This window comes from Montipora capricornis, chromosome 9, assembly GCF_036669925.1.
Source record: "Montipora capricornis isolate CH-2021 chromosome 9, ASM3666992v2, whole genome shotgun sequence".
Classification (NCBI taxonomy): domain Eukaryota; kingdom Metazoa; phylum Cnidaria; class Anthozoa; order Scleractinia; family Acroporidae; genus Montipora; species Montipora capricornis.
This window is the reverse complement of record NC_090891.1, coordinates 26,872,107-26,879,606: the sequence shown is the minus strand read 5'-3', so window position 1 is coordinate 26,879,606 and position 7,500 is coordinate 26,872,107. Positions and strand designations below refer to the sequence as shown.

Genomic DNA, 7,500 nt, shown 5'->3' with positions numbered 1-7,500 from the left:
ATAGATCAAACGTATATTTTGAAGTGACGTTTTCGTCGCCCGTAGCCGTCGTGGTTTCTAAACTCCCCATTTTCACGTCCTGCGCGATCATGAATACAAACTTTAATACTCCATTGATAAAGCAGCGTGGTCACGAGTAAAGGCGGGCACCCATTCAACACTAAGATTAAGCAATGAAAATAGTTACGACTTTCATTCATCAGCATTTCCACAGAGTGGCTGTACACCTAAATAGTTGAATAAGTTGATAAACTTACACGGCCCGTGCCAAACATCTGACACGGCCTGACTCTTGTTAGTTGCTGACATTCCACGGGCCGCCACCTTTTAATAGGCCATTTTACAGTTGTTTGCTCAGCGACCAAGCCTATGAATGGCTGCGAGGCTGCTGGTGATTTTGCGTTGATACAGACCTCACTGCTTTTATCATGTAAATTGTGTTGTTGTAACGCTAATTAGTCCACATTAACATTACAAAAGCATGAAGGTTTGTATCAAAACAGGGTCACCGGCAGCCTCGCTTCCATTGTTAGGCCTGGTAACTTAGCCACAACTGTAAAATGGTCTATTGTGATCCTACTTTTTCTATTGTAAATTATATATATATTCATTTCTTTACTTATTTATGGGGTCATAACAAGTCAAGTGCTGTTTTGAGTAAAAAAAAAGTTCAAATATTTGGCATTAACATTTCTGCTTCAAACATTAGCGATACAAGACGACTTTTCGAAGTCATCATTTTTAATCGTTAAGTCATACTAATTATTCCCCTGGACCTCAACTCTTTCTTTACTTATTTATGGGGTAATAACAAGTCAAGTGCTGTTTTGAGTAAAAAAAAAGTTTAAATATTTGGCATTAACATTTCTGCTTCAAACATTAGCGATACAAGACGACTTTTCGAAGTCATCATTTTTAATCGTTAAGTCATGCTAATTATTCCCCTGGACCTCAACTCTGTTCTTTTAATGCTGCACAATTCGAAACTAGCCTATTGCGCAATAGGTGGTTTTATGTTACATCACCGTAGACGAAAACAAATTAAAAGATTTCTCATTAGCTCCTTTTGTTCATCCATCAGTAATTGTACATTACATCATTGTTACCTGTGTCTCTTGGGATTGCTTCGCTTAACTAATTTCTGAATTTCAGAATTCCGCAAGACATCCGTCTAGCCAACTTCAAGTTTGGGACGTGCCTTGCGCATTTGGTAATTTGGCGTGAGTTTGGCCGTCAAACCCCGGGACCTCTGAATTACGTAATCTTGTAAAAACTGGCCGCTTGTATCAGTTCGTTCGAGTAATTATAACCGACAGTCCAGCGAGCCTTACGGGTTCCAATGATCAGTCACAGACACACTTCATTCAGTGTGAGAGTACACAAAGGCAAACAGTGGCGCGAATTTTTTGGGACCAACTGTACTTTTCTTTCGCGAAATTGTTTTCTCAAACCCCTTCGCCCGAATCAGAAAGCCTATCAGTTACCAACTTATTTGTTCGAAAACCTTTGGGCAGAAAAACAATTCGTGGTGCTGAGATTTGTTTAAACTGAAAAAATCTACATTTACATATGTTGTTAAGACCAGAGGAAATATTTTCCTTTTGAATACACAAAGCGTTTTATGTCACCCGAAATCCGCTCGTGTCAGGACATTCGAGAAACGCGTCCGCAGAACCATTCCATAGAGGAAATTTTTAATAATGAACACAACTTTTGGGACAAAATCTGTACTTCTCAGCTTCCGGGTTTGTTTTTGTTAAAATCTCAATTCGTGCAATCTGTATTTCGCTCGGCCTTAAGGATCAAGTATACTAAACGCACGTCATTTCGAACGTGCTCACAAAAAAAAGCCCCATTCAGCGACTAAGGAAGTATCAAACGATAAATCCATGTACAATTACGTGCCTGCCATGAATTTCTCGTCATGCTTATGGCCCGGGCATTGTCACGAGACGTTTTCCTTCCTACTGGCTTTTCGACCTCTTTCATAATGGTTGCAAAATAAAATATATATATTTTTGTTTTAATGCTAATAAGCCTTTCTGGCCTCTCTACGACCAGGAAATTTCAAAATAATTCTTTTTTCAAAATGAGGGCAGTAGGTCTAATTAGCATAAAGACAAAAGAATGTAAAAGTGGTCGCCATTTATGAAAGTGTTATTTTCTCAGAAAACAAATTAGTGGGTAAATACCACATCAGCATTAAGTCAGTGAGGTTGAGTGGAAGGCTTACTCGTGCTACTTAAGATTAATCTTGACACAGATTTCTTACGGCTTTAATAAGGATATAACGAAACCTTGAGCTCGATTGTGGCTACATACGTGATAAATGAGTTAACATTACCGGAAGAAATCTCGCGGCTACTAACGTGGGTGTAAGCCTCGCACAAAGCGAAGCGCCAAAGGCACGGGAACGGGCGGAAAAGTTTTTAAGCACCGGGTTTTAACTCTGGGAGAATAGAAAGCACTGACCCCTAGTCCATAGACTACCCTACGGACTACCCCAAAAATACTATATTGGTCGTAAGCAGCGTCATAATTTAGTGCCATGCCTAAACATCCATTTTAATTAGCGTTGGTTAACAGTATTTAAGTCTAAGACCACATTTTAAAAAGGTTAGCTTTCAATAATTGTAGTACCGGTTTCACTTCACTTACGCATTTTACGCAAAGTTGGGGTCTATTTTGAAAAACGTACGGAAAGAGTATCTGTTTGATTTCTTTGACTAAAAATATGAATAGAACTTCAGGCACACCAACGCGCACGTAGGAATTTACAACATGGTTTTGTCTCCGGCAACAGAAACGGTGGCAGACCTTTGTTCAAGCAAAATATGAACATATTTATGAAAGCAAAAAGGAAATTCGTCACGACACGAAAGTTACAGGTTAACATTTTATTCAAAAGTAAGGTTATTTCTTAGTTGAACTCAGTTTTGTTGAAAAGATTCTACCGAAATTGCCTATGGAAATTAGAAGGAACGAATTTTCTCAAAGAACTGTTAACAAAATTGGTCACAAAAGTTAAAACATAACTTAGCGCACGTGTCGCGGAAAATATGTAGGAAGATTACGTTGAAAAAGAATGCTCTTCAAGTCTTTATATGAGATAAGAAGGGATTACTATTGTAGATTCATTCAACCACAACTGTCACTAAAAGTAACCGAGTCGTTTCGTTTATTCGTGGAGGGGTCTCATTTCAGTATTTATATGCATTGCCATGGTTATAACACCAAATCACGTTCTAAATTTGCTTCTTTACTGATAACCGTGTATCTTGGTCACTAACTAATGTCGTATTACAAGCTTTAAATGACATTAGGGACTTTCAGATCTCCAACGTGGCCGTCAACGAGAACGCCATAAAACAACAGTATGATCGGTTAAAAGAGGAAAGATAATCGTGATGCACGTGTGGCAAGCATTTTAGCACAAATTTTTGGCGGAATTATTTCCAACAACGAAGTGAAATCACCAAATACGAGATTTTGACGACGACGCGAGCGTACAAATGTAAATCTTTCATTCCCTGTTTTCACTATCGGTGTAACCGATCGTGTCGCTTTATTACAAGGATACTTCGCCCGCACTGTACGACATGAACGAGGTGGAATAATCGCGAAAGACTTCAGATATTGCATATTTTGAGTGACGTTTTCGTCGGCGCCGCCGTCGTATTTCTTGAAGTCCTTAATATCGAAGTTCAAATGAGGTCTTTAACTACTGTTTAAAATACCCTCGGTTCAGTATCGGCTGAAGACAAATGTTCAATTGGTCTTTGAACCAATAGAGAGAGAGACAACTGAGAGATCAAAGTACAAATACTCTAGCTAATCACAGCAGAAGCTGACCATGAAATGGGCCAATCATAAGGCGAAGAAAATATGGGCAGCAGGCGCGAGCGAAGCGCGGGAAAATAAGGAAGAGCGAAAACGTGGCGCGAATTTGCGGCGTGGGACTTTTGAGCCCATCAGTTAAAACAAAGAAAAGCCAAAAGAAAAATCTTAGATTGCTTTTGATATTCAATTCATAACTGATCTATACGTTCAAGGAGAGGAGTTGGTTAAGTAATTTCTTTTTCCGCTCCGGCCCCCACATCCAGAACAGTTGAATTCATGTTTTCCTGTCTGGCATTGTATCCAATCATTGACTCCTCCCTTGTGGTGCTCCAATGAAGTAACTTCATTGCAGTTTCTTGATATTGGTCCTTTTCCCGTTACGGCGTTGACCAAGGCACCGACTGAGCCTCTCTTCCACGGTATCGTTGCATCACTCGTGTTCTGCCGATGATCTGCTGAACGTGGTCTTTCAATTCGCTTTTGTCACCAATCCCATAATACAGTTCTGTTTTTTTTTTTTTGGGGGGGGGGGGGGGGGGCGGTATTTTGCATTAAAACATCGGATATCCAATTCACTGAACCATGATACAGTCCCAAGAGAAAATAACATGTATTGTTTTTATGTAAATACCACCCCCACCCCCCCCCCAAAAAAAAAAACGTACTGCATTATGGGATGGTAAAAATAGTCAATTAACTTTCTCTCTCTTGGATTCAAATTCAGTCCAATCTGACTCCAACGAAGGAAACAATGGAACGGCGGACGAAACGATATCAGCAAACTGTACTTCCACAAAGTTTTGAATGCGCAGGCTGTAAGCATGAAATATTATTGAGTAAAACGAAATTTATTCTAAGGATTCTATTTGAACAAATCTTTTCCGGAATAAAATTCCCGTTTCTATATTTATCTACCGCTTTGGAATATCGAAACCACCAGAAAAGGCCGTCCCATTGATCAAAAGATGGTTTTCAGGTGACGTCATAGACGCCATGTTGGTGGACGAAAAGAAAAGATCAGTCATTAGCTCATTTGTTCGTCCACCAGAAGTCGTACATTTCTCTATTATTATTATTATTATTATTATTAGTTATTGGTGTCTCTAGAGGTTGGTTGAAAATGTCCTATTCCTACTCACGCCCCGTTCCTACATTATTCAGTTTTTTTTTTTCACAATTTGGCGCAACGTGGAGTGGCCAAACAGAAAACTTTGTTTTATTCTCCTGATGAAAATTCCGGAACAATAACTGATTAAAATATTTGGTCGAATGCCTTTTGCTCGTATTTTTTAATAGCTTAGGGAACCAAATAGGAACGTTGCTGAAAAAAAAACCGTTTTGGAGAATAACGAAACCACCAGAAAATTCCGTCTTACTGATCAATTCCTACTCACGCCCACTTCCTACTTTATTTGTTTTCATATTTTGGCGCAACGTGGAGGGCTCAACAGAAAACTTTGTTTTATTCTCCTGATGAAAATCCCGGAATAATAACTGATTAAAATAGTGGGTCAAATGCTTTGTGCACGTTATTTTTGTAATAGCTTGGAGAACCAATAAGCACGTTGCATAAAAAAGAAATTCCGGATGGACGCTAATTGTCATCTCTCAACGCAGTGGACGATAAGTGAGTGGGATGAACGAAAAAAAAAAAAAAAACCCAGTTTTCGCCAACAGTAATATGTCTCCTCGGGCTTGTTTGGGAAAGTACAAGGAAGGGTTCCTTTTTTTTTTGTAAGCATTGGCCGTGTAGCACTTTACATTTCAACAGAATTAACTATTGTAGCCTAGGGTAATGTGAAGTGCTGTTTTCTACCCAGCGTTAGCCTTACTAATGGAATTGGGCCCACAAAAAGACAGCGAAAAACTCACCGCTGCTCTACCGACTGAGCTACAAGGTCAGACGGGGGCAGGTCATGGGAAAGTTACTTGGGAAAGTTCGAGTACTTATAAGGTGTCAAATCTGCTGCGGCATTCGAAAGCCTTAAGAGACTCAAGGGTGTTAAGTCATGAAACTGCTAAGTTCAGGCGCCACAAGTCGACCAAGTCGACGATGAAAGAAGGGATTCATTTATAAGATATGACTCGGACATAAAAAATTTGTGAGCATTCCGTCAAAGGAGAGAAGCATTATACTTCGGTCAAGGTTGATTTCGGTTTTCCTTATAATCAATACAGCCATCGACAAAAATAAATAAATAAATAAATCACTTAATTAATAAATATTAAATAGCAAGTGGTTTGCAACCAATCTCTCGGGACAGAGATGAAAATGTGACCTTGCACAGGAAAACGTACTTTAACGCTTATCCGTTAAACGGGCAATGCGTTAGTCATCCGTTAAATAATTTATTTTATTTATTTATTTTATATTTGTCGTTATTCGCTTTTTTCACCCTTTCCATAATACAGGTCATTTGGGAAGGAGGGGGGGGAGGGGAGGGGAGGGTGGAGTACATGCATTAAAACGATGGATGTTCAGTTCACTGAAGCATGATACAGTCCTAACAGTAAATAACTTGTAGTGTTTTTTTTTTATGTAACTACCCCCCCCGCCCCCCCTCCTTCCCTCCCCCCCCTCTATCTATCTATCTACATACATACATACATACAAAACTTTATTTGGTGTCTTATACATTGTACATCGACAATCCTCCAAATAAATTATAACTATCTATCTATCTATCTATCTATCTATCTATCTATCTATCTATGTCTATCTATCTATCTATCTACTCTATCTACTCTATCTACTCTATCTATCTATCTATCTACACTTTTATAAGGGTTACTTCTAACATTTTGTAAATAAAGTGGATAATTACAAAACAACAAAGATGTATGGGTACTCGTGAGGGACTCGGGACGGGTGCACGTGGAATCGAATATTCAAGACGCGCATCATATATCACATAAATTTGCACAAAGTTGTTTACCTTACTGCTCACAGAAGCGCAACATCCGAGTCACGGAAAATGGTTGTTCTTCTCCTTCCTTATTATAAAAGTTTAAAATAGCTATTCGTAATGTGGTAATTGAAACCACAAGTTTGTCTTTAATAGCGCCTGGAATCACAGATAAAAATTTTGGTTTAGGAACTGAAGCATGCGGTGTGTCCCAGGATTCCAGACATTCTACCCCGGGGGAGGGGGGGGGGGCACTTTAGGAATTTCTCGGTGGGGATGTGCCGCTGGGACCCTGGAACCCTTAGCCTATACCAGAGCTAGATCAGCTGAATTTTGCTACCCTATACTAGAGTAAACTCCCACCGATTTCCGTCTAAATTCCGATTTTTGGCAGTTAATAATATCCAGAGGTGTTTCATGATAGCCATTTATTGACACTGTTGAGGCTGAGTTACGTAAACTTAAACTTTGCCGATTTGATTTTTTTGTATTCTTGAGTGGGAATTTCAGGTTTCCTTAGTCTTGATAAAATCTTCAACCGATTGGTCACTTTCGTGAAAAATGATACCCTATTCTAGAACGAAAGGCTATGAATTATATAAGAAAATAAAAGTTGAGAATGTTGCTGAAAGTGCCAAAATCTTAACAAATGTCCAGACGTTTCGGGATTCTGCCCTCCATCAGTGGAATGGTCGTTAAACAAACATTAACGAACATTCCACTGATGAAGGGCACAGTCCCGAGACGTCTGGAC

General features: G+C 39.3%; 1 protein-coding gene across 3 annotated transcripts in view; it reads right to left on the bottom strand.

The window, feature by feature from the left end:
- The window catches only part of LOC138017011 (retinol dehydrogenase 5-like), a 33,107-nt gene that overhangs the window by 12,224 nt on the left and 13,383 nt on the right, over positions 1–7,500 (bottom strand). The window lies entirely within an intron of this gene.